We start from the raw sequence: 27,997 nt of genomic DNA, 5'->3' as shown, positions 1-27,997 counted from the left end.
ATATTTAGTTGAATCAAATCTTTATCTTTTTTTTTCTCTATTATACATCTTCTAACGCACAGAAATATTATATAATTTCACACAAGATTTATACCATATATACAAATAGAGGAGAAATAATAAAGTAATTGTGAATAGATTGTAGCAGAAGAGAATTGCATAGATATATATTTCTATAAACTCTGAAACGAACGAGAAAATCTGAGACGAACACAATTTGTAAGCATAATACGTAACTCGCAATTCTTTTTTTTAAACGTATATATATATATATATATACAAGTGAGTATATTTACGTGTAGGAAAGTGATGGAATGAGTTACATAAACGTCAAGTCGGAACTGCTAGCGAGGAAGGCCAATGTCCTAGGCTGTTGATGTCTGTGATTTAAAACGTTATAAGAAAGAAACGTATGTATAGTTGACACGTACGATCCGTTACATTCACATACAACCAATGATAGATGATGCATGTACTTGCAATAACATCCCCATTAGAGTCTAGATCAGTTGCTGTATTTAGCGTTGATCAAATGCATCCGGAATTTCTCTTTATTTTGCTCATATATAAATATATATACATTGCAAAAATATCAAACAGTTTTACGTTACAAAAATTTAATTTCCTTAATTTCCAATTTATATTTCGAAAATTTCCCGATTATTCTAATATCCTACCAAAAATACTACAGAACTAATAAAGCCTGTACTCTAGGTACAAAAAGACCTACACTAGGGTTACCGTCCCAAAACGCAAATTATATAATCAAAAAGACTCACCGATCGTTGAATCCCATTGGACCAATCATTATCCACTTCTACGGAGGTCGAAACATCCTCCTGTTCTTTAGATTATAACTGCAACATAAAAAAAATTACATAAAATAAGATTTTTTAATTTATTTAAATGCAATTTTTCACGGATGCTTTTCAGTAATCTGAAAAAAAATTAACGTTAAAATATGATGGAAAATGATGATGATGATGATGATTTCACGACTGACACTGATCATATTTAATGATTGTGTAATGAGACCAACCTTAGAAAATCACACGACTTTCATTTTGCAAAGATAGATTAACCTAGCTTAAGTAGTTTCTAGGTCTCGGGCTGGGTATATATATATATATATATATATATATATATATATATAATATACAATGAGAGAATTGCATTTACACACATACATAGACAACAAATTGGCAGAGCAAAGCGAACGGGAGACAGACTTTCTCAAAATGTTTTCATATATACTGCACATTGCAAAGAGGAAACTTTCTTCGTGAATCGCGAGAAAGCCGCACTCACTATACTCCCTTATAAGTGCATTTCATAACTGGTTAACGTTCCGTAACGTGCGAATAATGAGAAGGCCCTCTTTAAGTAAATAAACTAAAATGGACTTTTTTTTTTGCTCCTTTTTACTGACCAATCATAAATTTATCATTCCCTCAAAAAAAAAACAAAAAAAAAACAACGCGTTCGAGAAACTTTTCTCTAAACATTTTGCTTATTATTTATCTCACAATCATCGAATTTCGTGGCGCATGAATTTCACATAAAAATAAAATTTTTTATTTTTTTGGACAAATTTAATTTATAAATAGCATAAATTAACAGAATTTAATGTTAAACAAATTTTAATTAACAGATTTTTTTAGGTAATTTTTGATTGAAAGAATTTTTATTATTTCTCTATTCAAATTTTTATTTAAAAAAAAATTCGAATTTAAACGAATATTAAATTTAGCGGAATTTTTATTTCGAATTTGATTCGTATTTTTAAATACCAGAATTTTCAATTTCATCGAATCTTCAAATTTGACCGAATTTTAAATTTGCCCGAATTCTTAAAACGTCGAATTTCCATTTGTTGGTAAATGGCGCGAATTTCAAAATTAACCAATCAGAAATTTTCAGCTATAATTTCTGATTAATAAATTTTTAAAATCTGTTCTTTTCAGTAAAATTCGAATTTAATCGAATATTAAATTTAGCGGAATTTTTATTGCGAATTTGATACGTATTTTTAAATACCACAATTTTCAATTTCATCGAATCTTAAAAATTTGACCGAATTTTAAATTTGCCCGAATTCTTAAAATGCCGAATTTCCATTTGTTGGTAAATGGCGCGAATTTCAAATTTCAAATTTTCTTCAAATTTGACCGAATTTTAAATTTGCCCGAATTCTTAAAACGCCGAATTTCCATTTGTTGGCAAATGGCGCCAATTTCAAAATTAACCAATCAGAAATTTTCATCAATAATTTCTGATTGGTAAATTTTTAAAATCTGTTCTATTCGGTAAAATTCGAATTTTTTAAAAAAAAAAAAGTTGATAGAAAAAAAGATTCTGTAAAATAAAACCCAAAAAAAATCTGTTAATTAAAATTTGTTTTAAAATAATTGTATCTAATAAAATTTTTTTTAAAACAAAATTCTAACCATATAAAAATATTGAATTCTTTCCTTCTAAAATGAAATTTTCCAATTCTTCAAGGAAAAATTTAAAAGCAAATTTTTATAATAAAAAATAAAAAAAGACAGATAAGTTGAGGATCATCTTTTGAATAATTAAAAAAAAAAAATAATCCTCAAAGCTATAATAAGAGCCACGTAGACAAATATCGCGATCGTATATATATATATGCACTTACGTTACTAATATGTAAAGAGAAGTCTCTTCGAGGAAAAGTGCATAATGCCAAGATCTGTTGTTATTCGGCGTATATATTGACAGATAGGTGCTTTATATAGGGTCGATGAACGCTGATATTGCAACAGTATAATACGTAACTTGTGTCGTGTCGGCAAAAAAAAAAAAAAAAAAAAAAAAAATTTTCTTTTGGTTCAGTGTATAATATTGAAATATACATATATATAAATACACACCTCAACACCTAAGTGTTGTATGAAATCAAGGTTCAATGACTTCCTCCGATTACATACAAAACGCGTGACACTGCTTTTCAATCGATTGACAACGACGAAAAATTTTATTCTCTCACAACGATTATAAACTTATGTATTGAGTTTTATTGTAATAATGCAACTTTTCAAAATTCAGATACCCAGAATCATGATGCAAACTTCATAAATATATCTCTTTCATATAGGACTTTGTACCTTCATTGTTTTCATACGCTCTACATAATCAAATCATATCACATAAATTAACTAACAAAAATTATTATTTTTTTTTTTTTTTTTTTTATTTTAATATTTGCAAATGAGTGGATTTTATTTTAAAAAAACAATTCAATTTTTTTTTTTTATCATATTTATAATATATTCAAAATTATGAAATATTTGTGAATTAATAAATAATGAGCTCCGGGGACTTTCCTAATGAAAATGTTAAACCAGTTTTATAATTTCTTACAAAACTAGAAAACTGGTTTGATATTCTCATTTTATTTATACTTTTTTTTTTTTTAATTTAAATAACATTGAGGAAATATTGTCTTCAAAATTAATTGTATATTTATAGTGAAAGTCGTCACAAAATTTTATCAATAAATATTTACCTGAATCAAATAATAAAAAAAAAATTTTTTTTTAATTTTGAGAAAAATTATTTTTTATATAAATAAATTTGAAATATTTCTTTTTTTTTGCCATAGAGAAAAAAATATATTGCATGGATTATATTATATATATAGATATATGATTCGCCTTTGGCTATGCAATTATGCAGCTATAGAAATTGTAACAAGAGCAGGAGGGAATGCCCCGAAAGGGTAAGAAAGCGGAACGTCGACTGCCATGTTATCTATTATAATACACTTGAAACTTGAACGTGGCCCGTGACATGACTCGAGGTAATATCTTTTTTTTTCCTAACAAAACAATGCAACGAGTAAAAATATTTTTAAAAAAATAGTTCAACTTGTAAACTAATGACAGCAAAACTTCTAAACTGTCTAAATTCATAACTTTCCTATCTGCTGACGACATAATTCATCCGCAATAATAATTTATAGTTAACTTGTATTAGTTAATTTTATCATTATTATATTTTCATTATACATCCATATTCAATTTTTAATAATTTTAGTAAAAAATTTCCAAAAATTTATATTTCTTATCAAACCTTCTGATGTGAACCCTAATTTTTACACATGTTTTTTTTTCTTTTTTTTTTGTGTTAAACTGGAAAATACATATTAGCATATGAAATATAAATAAAACATTAATTTTTATTTACCCACCTTTTAAGGTTAGTTACCTTGTAAGCAAAGTATTTTTTTTTTCTTTTAAATTCTATTAGATTCATGTTACGAAATAATTTGTTGAATATCAGTAGCGTTCTATTTTAGTAAATATGACCACATTACGTTTACTTAGTAACTAAGCTGTATCCTACGCATATATATATTATATCATAATTTTACAATTGAAAATATTTTTCTTTTTGCAAATTAAATATTAAAAATTAAATAAAATAATCGTTTTTCCAGGTGAAATATCGAGAAATTTTTTTTTTCAATCAAATTATAATAAAATTTATTTCAATAAATAAATTAATTTAAAAAAAATATATTTTGAAAAGACATAATATATAAAAAGAAATTTATATGTTGTAAAGTTTACTTTTTAAGAATATTTATAATTATGTAGATTAAGGAAATTGTAAAGGCCTGAAAAGATATACAATGAAAATAAAATTATTTTTATTATTAATATATACTCTCTAAATTTGAATTAGCGAAAATTTCACTGTTTGAATCAGCGAATAAAGTTTTCACTGCAAATCAGCGGTTACAGCTAATAAAATAGCGAAACACGAATCGGCGAACGTCGGTCATTTTCGTCGGAAGATAAATTTATTTTAAAATGGAGTATTCCACTGATTGAAATAGTTGTTAGTCGCTGATTCGCAGCTGCATACTTATAGCTTTTTCAATCAGCGACTATTCGCTGCCAATCAGCGGATTTTAGCTGATTCAAATTTAGAGAGTATAAAAAGAAAAAATTTCACGAACTTTAATAAATATTTGATATAAAAATTCTCTTAACAATTTCAACGTTTGTATAATGAAAATAAATAATACTTTATTTGAATATTATAATTTTCACGTTTTAATTTTTTTCTCATAAATTTTCTTTTATTTGCAATAATTAATTGCTTTAAAAAAATTGAAAAATTTCAACATATTTGACAGATGATATTATATTTATTAAAATAACTATTATTATTATTACTTCTAAATTGCATTTCGATAACAAATCACCAGGAGGTAAATAATCAACGAAATTGCCTTGAAGTGAGATCGAATCGGAAACATTAATAAACGTAACCTTCAGTTTTCCAATCGGATCTAAAATGTAATAAGTCTGTCATCAGATTCATCTTGTAGAATTTTTTTTTTTTTTCTTTTCAAGGAATTTCCTATAGAGTATAATATGGCGAACGAATGCAAATAATTTCTACACTTATGTCATGTCACGGCCTATGTGATGATGATGATGATAATGACGATGATTATTAAGATTGTGTCATACCTTCTCTCTCTCTTTCTTATATAAAAGATTATAGAAAAAGAATTTATTTGTTCTTTTAATAAAACAAAGAGTAATTTTTTTTTTAGGGGAAAATCTTTAGTGAAAATAATTGCTAAGATAATTTTTATATTTAATGACTTGACTCGATCATAGAGCAGGTCATTGGCGCGTATTATGGCATGAGAAAGCGCAACTTGTCATGTGTGTAACTATTAAAAAAAAATAAGAAACTGATTAAAATGAACTAAACTACATTTCACTGACACAAGTCTAATTTTCATTTACCAACACTGCCTCTATTATTTAATTTTCTTTTTTCCAAATTATTCATAAAGAATAGTGAAAAAATAAATTTTAATTTACCAATTAAAAGAAAATTTACTGAATTAAATTAAATGATAATTTTTTACTGAAATTATATTATAATTTTTTTTTGTATAAAATATGTATTAAAAATTAAATGTTTTGTATGATACAATTTTTTCAATAAAATAAAATATTTACCTTAATGACGAATTTTCAGCTTTAAGGAGATTTCTTCTTTCAAACTAAATAGCCCTCGGAGATCCCTATTTTCAAATTAAATTTCCATTCGGAAAATGTGAAAAATAACCGTAAAAATAGACCGAGTTCTAAAAAGTCTAAAAAGCCATCGAGGATAGAATCTGCAAAAAGAAAATTAAAAAATTTATTTAATAGGGTCAACTGGGGTAAATCCGAACGCTTTTAGTAAGTTTCAACAATAACATAAGTTTTTTCTTTAAAAAAAAAATACTTCCGGTATTCTGGTGCATGAAGTTGTTACTTTACTTCCATAGAACAATTTTATGGGGTAGAAAAAATTTTTGATAAATTACAATCGCAGGAAACTTAGCGTTCGTATTTACCTCGATACTTTGCAACTTTCCTAAAATATGGGGGTAAATACGAACGCCACTGTATTTCAGAAAAATCTTAGGGAAAATAAATTTAAAGTATTGCAATTGTTAAACTTATATAAAAACTCAAAAAAAATACGATAATAATGCATCATATATAAATACAAAAATCAAACAGGTTAAAAATTAAAATGCATTACACAATTAAAACCTTCAATAACTTTATCAAATCATAACGGATTTTTGCAAAACTTGGTACAGAAAGTATTTTGGAGTGATTGAATGTAAATACAAAAATAAAAGTCAAATTTTTTTAATTCAAAATGGCGGACTTTCCTAAAACTTATTTTTAAAAATGATCAAATTTGCTAACCCTGAAACCCCCCGAGTAACAATTTTCGAGCGAATCCAATGAATTTTTTAATTCTCGTCCGCCATTTTGAATTTTGAAAAACTGACTTCAAATTGGTAATTAGCGACCCCAAAAACCGTAGAATACCAAATTTTATTAAGATCCTGAAAAACTTTTTTCAACAAACCATTTGGCAAAAAAATTGAAACACTCCTTCGAGAGAACAGAGATTAAGTTTCTGCTTATTAATTACTAACGAGGATACGTATAGAAAGAAAAACTTTTTTCTATGTACTTTTATAATGTTAAAATAATAGTGTAATCAAATAAAAACAATTTTGTGTGGCTTTGATGTAAAAAAAAATTATTAAAAATACCGTTCGGATTTACCCCAGTTTTCCAATTTTCTTGGGTAAATACGAACGGTCTGATATTATTAATAAAATTTTACAGAAGGCAAAAATCAAATATAGTTTCTGTTCTAGTATTCATAACAAACAATTATAAATAATAAAATGAATTTTTAGCTTCTTTTTCTTCAAATACGAGACAAAATACTGAAAGAGTGTCATCTTTGATTTTCAATCTTTTTTGCAATACTCGTTATCTTTGTTTATGCTGTTGCTAATTAACAAACAAAAAATGGGATAATACTTAGAATCTCTTCAAGAGGATCTGAGGTAAAAATTCTCATATCGAACTTATTTTTAAAAATTTTAATTAAGCTGAAATAATTAGCGTTCGGATTTACCCCCCGTTCGGATTTACCCCGACTGACCCTATTTATTTTCTACTTAAACTTAAAATTAGAATAAACTGACAATATAATTTCCAACTACTAATAAATTAAACTTAAACTAATAAATTTTAATTTAATTTTTTGATTTTCATTTAAAATTTTAATTTATTAAAACTTATAATTATAATCACTATCAATATAATTATTGAAGTTAATCGTAAATTGTAACTTAGGGTTTAACTTCTACCAAAGGAACAATAAATATCAATTTTTTTTTTTTCTATCACTACCATAAATTGTAACGAGAATAATTTTTGATTCGAAATCATGTAAACACATGAAGTTGATGCTGTCACACAGCATAATAATCAAGAGGTAACTATTGCTGTTTCGATAGTAATAGGTATCAGACACGCGATTCTGAAAGAACAGGTCAATGGAGAAAGTTGACCACGACTTTTTATCGAAGAGTATATTTTTTTTAAATAATAAAATATAGTAATAATTATTATTAATTAGATATAATTGAAATAGAAAATATAAAGCAATTTAAAATTTAAAGTATTGACTAATAAAATAATTTTAAAAATTTCAAAATGGAATTCAAAAAATTTCTCTTATTATAGTTCCGTATATTTATTTAATACCATCGTGTCATTGATATTATGTATTTAAAAATTAAATACCAGAAATACCAATAGGAAGCATATTTGATCATATTGACGTATACGGATTTTCTGTGTCATATTATTATTTATACAAGAAGGAAACTTTCTACTGTGAAACATATTTTTTTTGAATCCCGTGTTGCTACCAAGAAGATTTATAATGAAAAATTCCATATTACTTTTTCATAGTGTTAATTTGTTTTTTGACACATTGAAAATAGTTGCGATCAAAAATTTCTTCAACGCACAAAAATTCAATTAAAAATTTTTTTCACAAGTAAAATATAATATTATATATATTTACTAAAATATAACACAGTGTTGAAATTCAACAAATATTTCCTAACATTAATCTAATAAAATTTTTTGTACAAAAAAAAAAGAAAAAAAAAACTAGAATATTAAAATATTTTATTTATATTTCATATGATAATTATTTATAGATTGCCAAAAAAAAACACGTGTCAAAAATATTGTTATTTAATTTATTATCAAATATTTTTATTTGTATTTATAAATATTTATAACAAATAATAATTTACAACAAATAATAAATATTTATAACAAATAATTATTTGCAACAAATAATAATTTATTTGTAACAGATAATAATTATTATTTGAATTTATGTGTTTATTTATTAAGTCAATTTAATTATTAATTAATAATTGTTAATTAATGTTCGACAAATTTTTTTTTTGATTGAAATAAAATTTATATATTATGATTTTCGTATATCAATTAATTGATAAAAAAAAAAATTGTGATAATAAAAATCTTTGTAACAAAAGTGAAAGAAACAATTTTTTCGAGGTGTCTTGATTAAAAATCCTATAAATAGATGAACGAATATAACGCACAGGGTGATATTGATTAAAGGGCAGAAGCCGGACGTTTATATGGAAAAATACTAACACATTATCAATATTTTACTACCAACGCATTTCGTATAGGGTTAACGACACGAACAATACATATAGGATATGGGAGGCTCTCCTCTGAACTCATTCAGGATGTCCGCAAAGTGATATATAAACAAATATATAATATATCTGTTATTATTATAAATTTATCGTTATAATTTAATATTACCCTTATTAATTCGTCATAAGAAAATAATTATAAAAATCGAAAATATGTAAAAATAGTTTTTTTTTTTAAATTTAGTCACTTATGTAATTTGCGAGTGATACAATATTTTTTTTGGTAAAGAGTGCCAAAATTGGATGAACATGTCATTTAATTTTATATATGAAATAAATATATTCTTTTAACACGCGTGACTTCTTAGAAATGATTGCACATTTTTTGAACGCGTGAATTATATACATTTTTGCGTCACGTTTTAAATAAGCTAAAAACAATTTGCAGATTTCGACTGTTTTTTTTTTTTTTTTTATTTCTTTCCTTTATTTTTTCTGGAAAGCTTACCGCGTATTTTTAGAAATGAATCCCTGATTTGCAAGAAAATTTATTTTATTTATAAATAATTCATGTTCAATTTCATAATTATATAATTAAAAAATTTAATAATTATATAATTTAATAAATTAATAATTTCATAAATTATTTAATTTGATATTAAAAAATTAAATTTTTTTTTAAATTATTAAAAATTTTTTATTAAAAAATAAAGGTTTTTTTTGACTTTTAGAGAAATGAAAATTGGCAATTTTTTGTTTGTGAATTGAAAAAACTCGTGTCTGTTAAAAATGACACTTTTTTTTTTTTTTGTTCAATGACCTCTAATTATATTATTGATTCCGGTACATCGCGCCAGTGAAAGAGGTCTCCAAATGCGTGGAATGTCACTTTTGGTGGGAGTATGTGAGTCGCGATTTGCGATCTACGATATAATTGAGGTCAGAGAAAGTAGACATTGAACCCGGCTCTTTTGAGTTCCCCTGATGATTATTGAGCTAAATTAACTTATCCAAACTAATGTTCATAAATAGGAATTTCCTATTCACACAATCGCTGACTGATTATGTGACGGAATTTCCATTTTTTTGCTTTAAATTTATGAGAATATTATTATTGCACCGCAATTTGTTTCGAGAGGGTCAATAAAATTCAAATACACTCAGAAAAAAGATATGTTTGAATCAAATGTACCATTTTTTTTATATTTACCCAATTTTTTGGTTAGTTCAAACAAAATTTGTATTTAATTCAAATAAATATTTATTTGATCTAAATAACTGTTTGGTTTATTTTAATAAATTTTTAGAACAAAGAAAAAAATTGAGCTAAATAAACGTTTGCTTTATGCAACCAAATGTTTGGTTAACTGCATTTATTTTGTTGATTTAACCAAAATTTGGTTGCTTCAAACGAATTTTTTTCTGAGTGTATAGGGTAAATGTCCCAATTACTGTGATGTACAACCCAAGATCGACTTTAATGATAAAATAATAAAAGTGTAAATGAAATTTAATTCTTTTTGTTAAATCACTATTAGTGTTCTATTAAAATAGAAACGATACTTTAAACTTGAAGAAATAACAAATATATTATTAAAAAAATATTAACTTTTTTAAAAATGGCATATGCTGGTATTACTGCAAGTTTTGCATGAATTACTGCGAATGGTGTGCACCAATTACTGCAACGCTAAAAGTGTTGATTTAGAGGTTAGGTTGACTGGATAGACCACAGTAATAGCAGAATGGGAAAAATATACGCATTCTCTAATTACTGTGATAGGTTCAATTGTAACTTGAATAAATAATTTGATAATAGTCGAAATATGCATCATTAGTGAATATAATATCAAATATCATTTGGAATAAGTTTTAAAGTCATTTTGAAATAGTTTTATGTTCTCAATTACTACACTCAGAAAAAAATTCGTTTGAAGCAACTAAATTTTGGTTAAATCAACAAAATAAATGCAGTTAACCAAACATTTGGTTGCATAAACCAAACGTTTATTTAGCTCAATCAAATTTTTTCTTTGTTCAAAAAATTTATTAAAATAAACCAAACGATCAAATAAATATTTATTTGAATTAAACAAATTTTATTTGAACTAACCAAAAAATTGGGTAAATATAAAAAAATGGTACATTTGGTTCAAACATATCTTTTTTCTAAGTGTAAGTTTTACTAATTTTATAAAAATCGCAGTAATTGGCGCATCAGTAGTAATTCATACACTTACCCTATGCATTATTAAAATCCACCTTTTTCCCAAAAAAAACCAAATTTTGTCTTTGCAAAAAAATGCATATATTTGTTTTATGAAAACACAATTGTAAAAAAATATTGTAGTAACGGTATATTTAATTTGTAATTATTGATAAAATCCGCTATTCTATACAATACAATTATGTATTATTGATCCAAATCTTAACCCACATATTCGTTTCCTCTCAAATTTCATATGGCTCTCAACCAAACGAGGAAGAAAAAAAGAAAGATGGCTCTATTTTCTTTTTTTGAAAAATAAAAAAGAACCGGTGCACATCCCTTCCTTTTTTTTACACGAGGTATCAGTTTACAATGATGCGGAAATTGCCAAGGAAGCTGAAATCAGGTCGATGATGCTACTCTTTGTGTATATAAACACAAACACACACACACACATGTAAAATATCCTTGCAATTGAAATGATGCATTCGAGAATATATATGTTTTGAATTGAAGTGAAAACGGGGCATCAAGTAATTTCGAACTCTGCGCGTTTGGTTGTGCTCTTGATAATCCGGTACGAAAAATACCAAGGAGTTAACGGTGTTTTGCCCTCGATTGCTGCCATTGTGAAACATACGTATATTGTGACAGGAGGATCCATCGTTTATATGTACCGCTTCCATCGCACGACATACTTATACTTCTTCTTCTTCTTCTTCTTCTTCTTCATCATCATCTTCATCGACAACAGTGTATATGCTCATCCTTTTTCACTTCCTACCATCTTCTCTCTCAATCAACCTCCAACGACCTTCACCAATCACTTTCCTTCAATCCGGAAATTTTTTTTTTTCCTTTTTTTATTAGAATCCTTATTCTCAATTTACTTCACATGGTGTGTTTCATAAGAAGGCTCTGTCCATTATAAATAGATATTTGAAAATATATTTACAATTTATCTATTATAGATTCATTCTCCTTTTTAATTGAAAAGTAATGACACTTTTGCGAAAGTACCAGGAAGAAATTGTTATACAATCTTTCGTGTAATAATAATTAGTAAAAATAATAATAACAATAATAAAAATAATAAAAATAATAATAATAATAATTCTTTAACGATTAATATGAAGCTAATAAACTGTCATGTCAACCATAAACTACCATTAAAATCGAAGATAAGAAAAATTTATTTAATTCAACTAATCAGTTATACTTGACTACAAGTGGGAAATTTACCATTGGCCAGTGGTCCAATATTACCAACATTTGCCCAATATTGGACCATCATTGGTCCTATAGTGGCCCAATGGTTACACCCAGAGAAATGATTTATTTGAACCAAATAAAATATATTTGAATTAAATAAACGTATATTTGTCTCAGAGCCTACTAACTTATTTATTTGGCGTAAATAAAAATTTTATTATCAAATAAATAGTTTAGATAATTATTATCTTAATCAATTAAACGGTATTTGTTAGAAATAGAGAAATTATTGGTTCAAATAAAAATTATTTGGTCCAAGTAAATATTTATATTTGATAACAGTCAAGAAACGGATTATTTGAATCAAATAAATTTTTTTCTTGGACTACCATTACTGCCGTCCAAAGTAAAAAAGCCGTAAACAACAATGTTTTTATTGTTAATTATATACTTTTTTACTTTGGAAGGCAGATTAATTGAAGGTAATTAATATTATTAATTAATTGATTGCTAGCACTAATTACCAAAATAAAATAATTATTTTTCAAGAAAATATAAAAAAAAAGAAGCTTCACTTTTCGAAACTGATTTACAACTAACAATTCAAATACAAAACGAATTTTAAGGTTAGAAATCTTGTGAATTGACGCATAAGTCATACCAACCATTTAAACACAAATCTACCAGATGTGGCGGCAAATTTAAAAAAATTTTCAATTGAAACTGGTAAAAAAGAAAATTAATTTAAACTTTCCTATTAGCTCAATTTGATAACTATAAACTGCTTTTTTTCTGCGTGAAAGTATATATAATAGGTGTTTAGGTCATAGGTAAAATTTGAATGTAAATTAACCTGGTATATAATGATCCGATTACATATGCGCATAAATTATTGTTATCAAATTACGACTACCGCAATGTGTTACATAAGAATTTAGATATTTTTTTTTTTGTCGGATAATCAACATAATTTAACGTACATAAATGCGCTAATACATTTTATTTATTTAATAAATTATAATTTATTATTTCAAAAAAATAATTATTATTTTATATTGAAATCTCTTTTTGATTTGCATGATTTTTTTTCCACTTTGACGGACTTGTAAGACAAGGACATATATATGTCATTAGTTACAAACATATATTATAAAAATAATAATATTCTGTTTTGCGATGATCACGTCTCGATACCATCATTTATAATCATTGCTATTAGTCGGATTATTTGTTAAATAATTGACTGAAAATGTATATAATATTGACGCGCAAATAAGTTGGGAAATTGAGGTAATTTCACGCATATAATGATTGATAATAAACTATCTATAAAGAATGATGTAAATTTTCACTCATATAATAATTCTCACGCTTGTTGTTGATAATTTTAATGACCAAGTCTTCAGATATACTGTTTCTATAATATAACATTATATTCTTTATATTTGATAAGAAAAATAAAAAAAAAAAATCAGAAAAAAAGTTATTACATAATTTCTAATTTTTTGCAATTGTTTATTATTCTCAAATCATTTATTAAAATAAAATTTATAAAATTTCAAGGCTTCTAAAAAAAAAAACAAAAAATAAGGAAAAAAATTGTCTATTCATTGAAACAAGATATATTCAGGTCACGGGGTAAAACTCAACCTTTCCGATATATTAAATTCAATAGATTTCAATCGTAGATTTAACAGCTGAATGGTGAACAATCATGCAAAAAAAAGAAATCTAAAGAAAAAAAAAACAGCACGCGTTTCCTGCCTCTTAAATTTCGATTATATTTACCAAAGCTATTATAAATGAAGAATAGAGAAAAAAAAAAGAAAGAGAATTGAGACAATTTTTTGATTATATTACATAAACTTGTTTCAATTAAAAATTAACAATAAAAAAAAATTTATATCATTTTCATATAATAAGTATTTACAATTTAAGTATATATATATATATATATATATATATATATATATATTAGACACATCTGCAAACTAATTTGGTTCAATTGATTCCTCAAGGTAAAATTCCATTATACTTTTTTAAATACTTTTTTTTGTCTGGCTTTTATATATAATCCTCTTTTGTTCTCGAGAGTGAAAAAAAAATAAACTAGAGCGTTAATTAATCGAAGGATAACAGGACAGTCTTTTTTTCGATGACAAAACAATAAAACTATTATTATATTACGTAAGTATATTTAAAAATATCATATATATATATATATGCCTGTTTGTCATTTACATAATTACGAATATCACAGAACAACAGTTATCTTGGCCTATAAGTCAGTGGGACCTCATTTTTTTTTCTTATTACATAAAGTGACTATTACTTGCGACTTGTATAAAAATTAACATATATGTACACCTAAACACCGTATTTCTATAATAATAATAATAATAATAATAATAATTATTATTATTATTATTATTATTATTATAAGCTTCAAAGTCGATGAAATATTACATATGAAGAGATAATTTTTATTTTTTGATGAGAAAATTACTTTTTATTTAATTGTGACTTGCTTTAAGAAAGCTTCAATTTTTTTATTGGAAATGATAATTTCAATAAATTATAGTTACATATACCTTCACTGAAAAAGGGGTTTGGTATTGACAACCAAACGTTCGGTTGATATTTAAGCAACCAAAATCTTTTTGTTGAATCAACAAAATTTTAATTATCTCAATCAAAATTTTTTTGACACAACCAAAATTAGAAAAAAAAGGATTTTTGTTGTTCTAACTAAAGTTTGATTGGGACAACCAAAATTTTGTTGATTCAACAAAAAAAATTTGGTTGCTTAAATACCAACCAAACGTTTGGTTGTCAATACCAAACCCTTTTTTCAGTGTTCAATTAATATTAGGTATATTATAGTAGATTCGAATCAAATAACATTTTTATAACAAATTTACTCTCTAAATCTGAATTAGTAAAAATGTTTACTAATTTGAATTAGTGACTCACATTTTGCTTCTCAATTAGTAAAATTCTACTAATTATTAGTAACTTTTACTATAACAAATAGTAAAATTTTACTAATTCAGAAGTAAAAAGTGAGTCATTAATTCAAATTAGTAAACATTTTTACTAATTCAGATTTAGAGAGTATTATTAACTATATTTAATAATATAATAAATTTTAATTTTATTTTCAAAATTTTTTTTATAATGAAAAAAAAATCTAACTGGGATTCGAACCCTCGAACTTGATCGCTCTAGTCAAGAAGGCTAACCACTAGACTACAAACATTCTTTTGAACTAATCGTCACTTTGGAAAAAAATCAATGACAATAATCTTCATTTTTTTTTATAATTATCATCAAAATAAAATATAGAAAATGAAAATTATTATAAAATCCACTAAATAAAGGAGGGGGGGGGAATTTTTTCCAAAAAAAAATAGAAGCAAAAATATATAATTTCCAAGAAATGTGCAATTTCTTGGAATATAAAAGAAGATTGTTAATATAGTCAGCGAGAAGAGATTAATTGAGCCGAGTGAACTTTTGGAGTAGCGACCTACATATATGTATATTTCTCATGAAATGAAACATATTTGTGTGCGAAAAATAAAAGGGGGTTTTATAACATACTCTCCTCATATATATATATACCACATTCTGAATGCAGAATGGCCTTGAGGGCCTTGCCCTACCAACGTGGTCGACCCTGATCAGCACCGCCCTCAAGGTCACTTTTGTCTGATGCAGGATATCATCCTGGTCACACGATTATGCGCTGGTGAATTCTTTGTCGCTCCCAGACATGGTCAGTCGCTGATTCATCTCTGAATAAAACTCTTTTATATATATATATATGTTTGAAAGAAAAGAAAATTATAATTTCTACCGCACATTCAATCAACATTTTTCAATTGCTGTATATTATTTTTTTCTTCTGTTACATTTTTCATATCCTGTCCTTTCCGCAATTAATTCATATTATGCATCACACAAGTTTTTTCCATTAATGCAATTCTTGGTTTTTTATTAATTTATTTTCCATTTATTTATTTTTTTTTATTATTCATTATTAATAATAATTATTATTACCGTTATTACTATTTATTGGCCTTAATATTATATAAATTTTATTAACTAAATGATTATAATAATTAATATTAATTAGGTAATAAAATAAATAGGGAATTAGTTATGAAAATGCTTTTTTCTTATCATATATAGGTATTTGAATTTACAAAATTCTTTATCAAAATTTTTAATATTTTTCATATTCATATTTGCAATTTTCGTATTTTTAAAAAAAGATTAATATACTTTTAACGTTAAATATTTTACCCACATTGTAAATTTAATTTAATTTTTCTTTTTCTGAAAAAAATCGCGATTTTATTTTTGCTACAAGAATAATATTTTTATTACACGGAGAAAAATGGAAAAACGAATAAAGTAACTTTTACTACTTTAAAAGTAAAATTGGACCTGTCCGAAGTTTCTGCGCATCTCTGGCAACTTTTACTCGAAAAATAGTAAAATTGACTATTTCTGTAGTAAATTTTACTGTTTCCGTAGTAATTTTTACTATTTCTGAAGTAAATTTTACTATTTTTGGAGTAAAAGTTGCCAGAGATGCGCAGAAACTTCGGACAGGTCCAATTTTACTTTTAAAGTAGTAAAAGTTACTTTTTCTTTTTTTCCGTGTAACAACAAATTCAAATTTAATAAAATAATTCTATTTCTAAAATGACAATATAAATACAGTTAGTAACAATGATAATAATAATTAAAAAATAATAATAGTAATAATAATAATTAAAAAAAAAAATTAAAATAATAATAGTAATAATAATGAAATTAATAATTTCAATAAAAATTAATTAGTTCAGGTAAATATTTATTTTATAATCAAATAACTATTTCTGATAGAAAAAGAGAAAAATAAATTTTTATTTGTTTTTGATACATATGATGGGAGAAAAAAAAATTTAATAACCGCGTAATCTATGTCATTAGAAGGTAAAGAAACTTGTGTTTGCAAAACTTGTGATCCGACTGTTAGAAAGTAATATTTATTGCACTAATATGTTAGATTTTCCTTGGAGTGCGTGTACATTTCATCGTCATTTTCTGTATGTGTATTTATTTGAAACGAGATTTATATTCAAGTAGGTAAATATACGTATAGGAGAACGTATATATATATATACAGTATTTGAAGACTGCTTTCTCCAGGCGCAACCTTAGCTAGGATTTCCTGCCTCTACTGAGGACGTGATCTTGGCGCTTCGACGATTACGCCTTGCATTACGTACTTGGCACGTTCTCCTCTTATTAACAAGAATCATCAGACACGAAACTCGTAAAATATTATTAATAAAAAGTGAAAGAATTTTTTTTTTTCAAATTCTTTTTTTTTACTTATTCTCTTTTTTATTATTTATATTGTTTGGAAATAGTTTTTCCTTTTTCATTAATATTTTCAAATTGAACTTCATTTAGGCCATAACTTTCATTTATCAATTATTATCCTCGCTTTTTATATATATTTTTGCAAACATTATTTCCAAATTCGATCAAATTTTTTGTAGTTTACATTTTCGTTTATATAGAAATAAACACCGCATATAGGAGGGAAAAAAAGAAATTTTCTAAATATAACCATAATGGGCGATTGATTGTTAATTAAGGTGACAAGTTTTATCATCGATCTTGAGACAACGATCTGGTTTCTCTCTATTTAGCCAACGTTGATTACGTGACGAGTTAGAAGAAAGTTAGTATAGAGTCAGTTCATCGACACCTGTTACCAGTGAGTCAACACACTCCAATGTGAGAGAGTGCCGTGTAATTTCAAAACGTAACCATTTTCTTTTTCTTCGCATTAGTGAGCTTTTTTTTTTTTTTTTTTTTTTTTTAATCGAAAACCCTCATATTTAACGGTATCGCGTAAAGAAAAAAAAAACACATTTCTCATCGTTGTTCACGACCTAGCTTAACAATGCACTTGTTCCCCTACACTAGACTATTTCTATTTTTTTTTTTCAATTGAAGAGAACACACGATCGACAGTTACTTCAATTGAAAGTAGCTTCAATCGAAAGTATCTTGAGTGACTTCAATAGAAAGTAGCTTCAATTCACTTTATTGGAAAGTAGCTTCAATTTTACAGGAAAAAATTAATTTAAAATTAGAGCAATGAAAAAAAGGTTTAATTGATGGTAATTATACAAACAGTAGCTTCTGTGAATCAATATTTATCGTTTCTAAAAAATGTAGCTTCTATTTATGATAATTTTAATCAATAACTTCAATTTATGGAAATTGATAAAATTAAACTTTTTTTAAATAATTAACCTCTATTATGATATTAAAGAAAATTATTATTCATTTAGCTTAATTTGTTAATGAAATTAATTGCTAAATTAGAATTTCAATTTGATCAATGATAATTAAAGGTGTTGCAAATTAAGCGCAGTTGTGTGAAATTGAAATACTATTTTCTCGATCAGTTTATTGGAAATAATTGTTTGATATTGTATGAAAAATGTTTTAAATCTGTAATTACTGAGATATTATATATATATATCTTATCAGAGCACGTTCTCCATTTTAATTAAACTCACTTAGAGGGTAATGAATTCTCATATCTCTTATTTAAGTGAACTGTTTGTTTTTTTCGTCACCCTTTATATATATATATGTATATGTACGTATTAGTCCTTTCTTAATCTCAACATTTGTAATAATCTACATTGACCTGCAAAAAACTTAAAAGAAAGAAAAAAAAAATTTCAAAACGATAGTGCGTTTAATAAACGATAAAGTGTAATCGCTTTCATAAAATGTAACAATTTAACAACATTGAAAAGGAGAGAAAATTTGCAAATATATTATGCGACTAATCTCTTTTGGATTAAAAAAAAAAAAAAAAAAAAAACAGTTCGCTGACTTCTAATTTATTTATTACACACTCTCTAATAATTGTTATAAACTTTTTACAATGTATTAAAAAAAATTAATTTTTAAACTACATTAATTTATAATTATTGTATTAAATAAATAAAAAATTAAAAACAAATTTTCTCAATTTTCTCAATAAATAAAATAATTTTTAAAATAATTAAAAAAATTTCAATATATTCGAAATAAAATAACGAAAATTGAAGTGGAAAATTTAGATCAAAGCCAAAAAAATTAAAAAGTATATAAATGCCAAGGCGTTTATGATTATTTCTTCTTTCGAAATAAAATTTCTAGAAAAAAAAAAAATATTAAGCAACATTTACAATTTAAATGAAAGTTCAAGAACCTGATGGATTAGTGGAGTCATTGACAGGCGTTTCAACCAATCATTGACCTCATAGTTTTTAATCAAGGGCTCTTTAAACTATGTTGCTACCTATATGATATTGTTTACGATAATTCAAAAACTACTACTATTATATTATTAAATGCAACTAGCGTGAATATGCAATTATTATTATCTAATTATATAATTTTCAATTTGTTCTATGTATACAATTTTGTTATACAATTATCACTGATAAAATGAGAATCTATATAATTTAGCTTCAATTTTTTCTCCGATACGAATCCAGTTTTTCAAAATTCAAAATAGAGGTTTTTTTTGAAAATATTAGTATTAAAGAAAAAAAAATTTAATTGAAATAATCAACAACTATCAAATAAATATTTATTTAAAAATTAATTATTGAGTCAATTAAATGGTATTTGTTTCAAATAAAAAAATTATTATTACAAATACAGTACATAAAATTAAAAGGCTAAAATAAGGTTAAAATAAGCTTATAATTTTAATCCAATTTTGCTTATTTTAATCCATTTTGGTATTAAAATAAGCAAAATTGGATTAAAATACTCTCTAAATCTGAATTAGTAAAAATGTTTACTAATTTGAATTAGTGACTCACTTTTTGCTTCTAAATTAGTAAAATTTTACTAATAATTATTCGTAACTTTTACTAACAATTAGTAAAATTTAACTAATTCTAAAGCAAAAAGTGAGTCACTAATTTAAATTAGAAAACATTTTTACTAATTCAGATTTAGAGAGTAATAAGCGTTGCAGCTTATTTTAATACCTTATAATTTTCTGTGAGAACAATTACAGAACAAATACAAATTCAATAAAAAAAAAAAAAATTATTACAAATACAAAAATTATTTGTTTCAAAATAAAAATTATTTGTTTCAAGTAAATATTTATTTTTAATAGTCAAGTAACCGATTATTTCAAATAAATTTTTTCTAAACAGATTTTAAAAATGCAAATTGGACTTTGCCACTTTATGGTAGTTATAATACAATTTCTGGTATTTACAATTTATGGTATAATTTATGGTGCAATTTATGGTAGTTAAATTTCATAGAAAACAAAGGCATAATTTTTTTCTCGCATTTGTTTTGTCATCAATAAATTTGACTAAATTTTTTGATGAAAGTTCAAAGAACCGAAAAATTTAATGGAGTCATTGACAGGCGTTCGACTATCATTGACCTTTAAAAACAGTTTAGTCAAGGGCTTGTTTAACATTCTTCCAACACCATTTCTTTTAGGCTTACATATATATATATATATATGTATATACAATGTTCTCTGAAATGGACCGACCCGTACACACGCACGTAACGGCTTCGTCTTTTTATCGTACATTTCACCTTTCTACTTTGCAATCAAGCACTTTCATATTGCTTTCACTTAGCCGATGAAAGTACCGTCCACGAGCCAAGTAGGCTCTTGAAGTTTTATACCCTGTGATCGATAAATATCCTACTCAATTTTTCTGGACATTTATCGGTCGACAAACAGGATGTTCGACCCAGTTAATGCTACTTTAACATTAAATACATAAATTATTCCCCATGTAGATGATTTTGTTTATAAATCTATTTTCTATCCAAAGGTATACACATTCCCCCCCCCTGAAAACTATTTTCTATACTGAAAAAAAATTATTTGATTCAAATACTCAATTACTTGACTATATTTATCAAATAAATATTTATTTGAATCAAATAATTTTTATTTGTATTAAATAAATTTTATTTGAACCAATAATTTCTGTATTTGAAACAAATACAATGGCTCGAATAATAATTATTTGATATAAATAAATATTTATTTGATAATAGTCAAATAATCGAGTATTTGAATCAAATAAATTTTTTTTCATTGCACGGAAAAAAAGTAATTTTTACTACTTTCATACTAAAACGGAAATTGTCCGAAGTTTCTGCGCATCTCTGGCAACTTTTACTTCAAAAATAGTAAAATTTACTTCAGAAATAGTAAAAATTACTACGGAGCAGTAAAATTTACTACAAAAATAGTAAATTTTACTATTTTTGGAATAAAATTTGCCAGAGATGCGCAGAAACTTCGGACAGTTTCTGTTTTACTATGAAAGCAGTAAAAATTACTTTTTCTTTTTTTTCCGTGTGCATAAACGATTTTTAACGTTTACACATCTTAAAATCAAAATGCCTTAAAACTAGTGTAATTTTAATCTTAAAACTAGATTAAGTCAATTTTAGGACTTAAAATCATACACTCAAGGTTGAAATTCAGTAAAAATGGTTCTAATGTTAACGGTTTTAGTCAAAAGTGAACTGAAAGTAAGTATTATTTTTTAGTGTGTGGATCTTTGTATAAAATAATACGAATAAAAAAGGTCAATCACTTTTACGTTAATCAAAAGTCTGTTAATGAAATTATTATTTTTCAATATTTGTCTTTATGAAATATAAAAGAATATTGAATGTATAATTGAAAGATGAGATTTAAAATTATGCTAAATTTATTCTTAAAAAAAAAAAAAAAAAAAAATTTATCGCGATTATCATGAGAGTAGTAAAGAGATAACAAAATAGAATCTCTAACGCATATATATATATTGAAAACACCCTATATGTGTGTGACAAAATATATAGTGAAATGAGAGATCGGCGTGTTTAACGTCACAGAGACCGTTTTCGTCTTTATATATATATATATATATATATATATAAGATTCGGAATTTCGAGGCCAGTGAACTCAATCGTAAGCCTTAACTTAATACAACTAGAATTTTCTTAGAAATCAGGTCGATTACCTCAGTCATTGTGGGGTTCATGATATTTACTTACGAGTAATCTTTCTCAAATTACCACGGCTTAACGAAAATGTCATCAGAAAAAATTTATTTAACAAATATATATATATATATATAGTTAATAAATAATCGTTATAATTCCATCACATATATTTGACGGAGGATTGAACTTTTTAAGACAAAAATAGAGATAACAATTGGGCAAATATAAAAATCATTGATTTGTAAAATGACAGATAAAATGATTTTCATATCATTCTCGTAAATCATCATTGCTGTTAATTATTAACTACAAATTAAAATTTTCATATTCTATATATGGAAGTTAAACGAAAAGCTGAGCTAGAAAGTTTGTCCTGATTCACTTTTTTGGGCATATTTAATTTCCTCAAAAAAAATTTGATGAGGTAATTTTTTTGGCTTTAAGAATTGACTAAAAGTCAAAAAGAAGTTATATTCTATTGACTCAAAAAAAGTTCATTGAACTAATGGAAACATTCATTTAAAAAAAGAAATTTCACTCAAAAAAACAGTTCATTGAACTGAAGAAACTTTTATTTAACTACAAACTTGAAGTAGAATTTGAAAAAGAAATTTTTTGACTGAAATTTTAATTGACCTCGAAAAAAAATCAGAACTCCAAAAATAGAACTCAAGTATAACAAGCAAATGGGTTTTTTTTTCATTTAATCAATTATTAGTGTAAATTCTATTGTAAATTGTAAATTCATTAGTCTGGGACAAATACAATAGAATTTTTTCATATCTAAAAATTATAATCAAATCACACAACTTTCATCATTAAAATCTCGTCACAGATATAATTCTTTACGAGATGATAGACAATATATTGCAGAAATTGAGTATATATACTTTGTTCACTTTTTTTTTGTGTGTATATGTGTTGGTCGGAAACTCTCACTCGTTCATCATAGAGCCTTGGCCACGGATGGAAAGCGGAATTTTACAATGGAAAATTAGCGCTATATATATATATATACAAAATGTGCAGAAAGGCACAAGCAAAACTGAAAGACTCGCGTGCGCAATCCCGATTACACCTGCATCGTCACTATTACTTTAACAGTTACACTTTCTCTCTAACGTCTCTTCGCTGTTAAAGGAGAGAGTAACAGTGTTTCGCTCTGAGAAAATCCTCATCGTTAAGTGTGTCGATTACTAGAAATGCACATTTCACATTATTCATAGACTCTTAAACATTGTATACAGAATGTCAAAAAAAAAAAAAACATTCATAATCCCTCATTAATCACGCGAAAAATTTTTTATTTATATTTTTATTATAATAGAAAGACTGCAATTTTTTTTGCATTGAAAATAATAATTTCACCTTTCTAAATTTCAATTAAAATTTTATTATATTTATGACCTCTTTTATTATTATTATTATTATTAATATAAAATATCTTTTTTAATTTTTATATTTTAAATAATCGTGATTATTATCAAATAAATATTTTCTTAAACCAAATAATTTTTTAGTCAATTAAATTTATTTTATTCAAATAAAAATTAACACACAATTAAATATTTATTTGATAATAATTAAGTAAATGTACAGAAAATTATAAGGTATTAAAATAAGCTGCAACGCTTATTATTTTAATCCAATTTTGCTTATTTTAATACCAAAATGGATTAAAATAAGAATAAATTGCACCATAAATTTTACCATAAATTGTATTATAACTACCATAAAGTGGCAAATTCCAATTTGCATTTTTAAAATCTGTTTAGAAAAAATTTATTTGAAATAATCGGTTACTTGACTATCAAATAAATATTTATTTGAAACAAATAATTTTTATTTTGAAACAAATAATTTCTGTATTTGTAATAATTTTTTTTTTTTATTGAATTTGTATTTGTTTTGTAATTGTTCTCACAGAAAATTATAAGGTATTAAAATAAGCTGCAACGCTTATTACTCTCTAAATCTGAATTAGTAAAAATGTTTACTAATTTAAATTAGTGACTCACTTTTTGCTTTAGAATTAGTTAAATTTTACTAATTGTTAGTTAAAGTTACTAATAATTAGTAAAATTTTACTAATTCAGAAGCAAAAAGTGAGTCACTAATTCAAATTAGTAAACATTTTTACTAATTCAGATTTAGAGAGTATTTTAATTCAATTTTGCTTATTTTAATACCAAAATGGATTAAAATAAGAAAAATTGGATTAAAATTATAAGCATTGCAGCTTATTTTAATGCCTTTTAATTTTCTGTGCGATTATTTGAATCAAATAAATTTTTTTCATTATATTCTAAAATGAAGAATAAATTCTCGGTATCTACCCTCTAAATCTGAATTAGTAAAAAAGTTTACTAATTTTAATTAGTGCGACTCACTTTTTGCTTCTCAATTAATAAAATTTTACTAATTATTCACAGAAAATTGAAAGGCATTAAAATAAGCTGCAACGCTTATTATTTTAATCCAATTTTGCTTATTTTAATACCAAAATAGTTTAAAATCATAAGCATTGCAGCTTATTTTAATGCCTTTTAATTTTCTGTGATTAGTAACTTTAACTAATTTTAAAGCAAAAAGTGAGTCACTAATTTAAATTAGTAAACATTTTTACTAATTCAAATTTAGAGAGTACTATACTAAAGTTGTATTATTCTTAATTTTAGAATAATTTTTGTTTTTCGTAAAAATCTATTGCATTTTCCGCATTTACAAAATAATTCTAATTTCGATATAAATTTTCTATGTAAATATCCATTTTTCCTCAATAGAATATATAAAATCTTCAGCACTTAGAAAATAAGATACCCTTTGTCGTAAAAATAAATTTATGTTACTTTCAAATGGGGGAATAATGTAAACCTTATGGCAAACTGCACTTATTTTAATGCCTAATGAATACATTTATACGAAAGATTAGCCCTTTAAATGTATGTGTGTGTGTCTGTGTTTTTTTTTCAAGAATTAAAATATTTTTTTTATTTTCTTAATATAAAATAAATTTTTCTATTGATTATTGAAATTGATTATAAATAATAAATTAATTTGATCAAAAAAGGTACATGCTCATAAAGAAATAAGTAACTTAATTTATAGATATTTGTCATTGCGACGTTAACGAATTTTTTAACGAATAAAAGGTGATTGTCCGATATACATAAAACGCGCAATTAAAAAATCAACAAATGCGTAGAAAATAATAATAATTTCTAAAAAAATTTTAAAGAAAATATTTGAAAATATACCATCACACTGCGTCAATAAATTTACTTTTTTTTTCCTTCATAATAGTGAAATAAAAATTTTGTTTACATAATTATGTCGTACATAAAACGAACTCGTTACATTTTGTTTACTTTAATGTTCCAATAAATTAATCCCAAAATTCAATATATAATCACGAGTTTTAAAAAAAGAATACGATACACGCCACATACAGCAAATAAAATCATCCAACACCATTGAATAATGTCATCAGACAAAAATTGAAATCACTAAAATTTATCTTTCAAATTGAAAAAAAAAGAAAATTAAAAATTAATTTTTTAATAAAAGAAAATTTCAAAAAAATAGAGAAAAAGATTTAAAAAATTAAATACTTTTTAAAAAATAAGATTTTATTTTATTTAAAGAAAAAAAAAATAGAGAAAAATATAATTTAGATGAAAAAAAAAGATTCTTAATTGGAATTACATTTTGCCACGTGTAGGATCAAAAAAGCATGTGCAATGCACATGGCAAATTATAATTTGGCTCGATGAAAGTTAAAGTTTTTGCGTTTGTACATATAACACAGACCCCGCAGGAGTTTAGAAATAGTTTCTGCGCACAAAGAGTGTTGTCGACTTTTCTTTCTGGTTTCTGTATATGCTTTGAAAAAAAAAAAAAAAGAAAAAAAAATTGCTGCATCAAGGTACATTGAAATCACACACACACACATATGTACGGCGCTTAAAATCTCGCACGCCAAACAGTTCGCAAGCTGATGAAGATGGATGAAAGTGTCGCAAAGTATATAATGTTTTGACAAAAAGCACGCTTCATTGTGTCTAAATCTATATATATATATATATGTAAGTTTCGAATGTGACACGTGTCTATTTGAAAATTCTTTAAACACTGGGTACTCGATAAGAAAGCACCCAAGTTTATATATATATATATTTATTGAAACAAAAGTGAATTATATATTTAACGATGCCAAAATTATTTCAAATATAATTTCTATATAAATTTATTGATCAATTGCCAAATGCCTTAATATTATAACTTTAATAATGACAGATGAAACTTTTATATATACAAAATAACAAATTCAAAAGGGGTTAATAACTTCTATTTCGAGGCAAATTTTTTTTTTACATTTAATTTAAATTAATATTAAATAAATAATTTATTTAATTAATTATAAATTAATTTTTAGTAATTAAATAAAATTCATTTAAATTATGAATTATCCAATTAAAAAATTATTTATTATATAATTAAATAAATTGAAATTATCTTTGAGGATGAAAAGAAAATATTTATCTAAAGTAAAAAAAAAACGAGAGTATACGAAAAAGAAAGAATTTATGAATAGATGGTGTTTTTGGTCCATCAGCCAACATGAGGAGATCACTGCGCAAGTTAACAAAAATTACATAAAAAAGTGAAGGTGACCTGTGCGCCGTGGTGATTCATGGGGGCTGATGCCCTCGTTGTCTGGGTGTATAGGGAGCGAAATCCTCTACACTTGGTTGGTTGGCCAACCCAACTCCCATTCTTTGTTTTCAAGCTGTTTATCGACAACGAATCGGTTGAAAGTCCCGGACCAGGTTCGAGAACCTGTGCGCGATGTTTGTTTAACGATTAATGCCAGTCATTTATAATGTTTCTACAATTACAATAAAAAAAAAGCACACACACACACACAGCAATGTGTGATTTAATCGTTTAAAAATAATCCAATTCTGATAGGAAAATTTTTGAATTCATTGAACTTTCATTTTATAATAAAATATATATATATATATTAATGGAAGATTTTATATAGTGTTTTTTTATTAAAAAAAATTAAAATTTATTTTAATCAAAAATATCTATATAAAAAAATTCTCATTATCAAACTATTATTTATATTAATACCGTCTATTAGTGATATTTGTTTAAAATTAACGTCTATACCATAAATTGTAATTACCGTTTATTATTAATTGAAATTTATAATTACTATTATATTTAAAAATACCTCTGCGTGGGTATTTTAATTCAATTGAAGTTATCACATTGTAACTACTGTCTATTATAATTACCATCAACTAAAATTATCAACGAAAATAAATTTTCCGATTGATTTTTTTTTATAAATTATATTTTATAAATAATTGAAATTATCTTCTAATATTCAATAACTGGAGAAAATTTTCAATTATTCCATTACATAATTGAA

At 25.0% G+C, this 27,997-nt stretch overlaps 1 protein-coding gene across 1 annotated transcript in view; it reads right to left on the bottom strand.

The window, feature by feature from the left end:
• Positions 1-27,997, bottom strand: part of LOC127290557 (caveolin-1-like) — a 253,523-nt gene that overhangs the window by 211,501 nt on the left and 14,025 nt on the right. The window contains exons 4-5 of the mRNA XM_051319232.1: positions 6,012-6,172; positions 780-857 (exon numbers count right to left, since the gene is read on the bottom strand). The gene's annotated coding sequence lies outside the window, so the exon portion shown is untranslated. The remainder of the gene's footprint in view (positions 1-779; positions 858-6,011; positions 6,173-27,997) is intronic.

Source organism: Leptopilina boulardi, unplaced genomic scaffold (assembly GCF_019393585.1).
Source record: "Leptopilina boulardi isolate dan_hultmark-lab unplaced genomic scaffold, ZJU_Lbou_2.1 LbouV2_70, whole genome shotgun sequence".
NCBI lineage: Eukaryota > Metazoa > Arthropoda > Insecta > Hymenoptera > Figitidae > Leptopilina > Leptopilina boulardi.
This window is presented reverse-complemented; position numbering and strand designations above follow the sequence as displayed.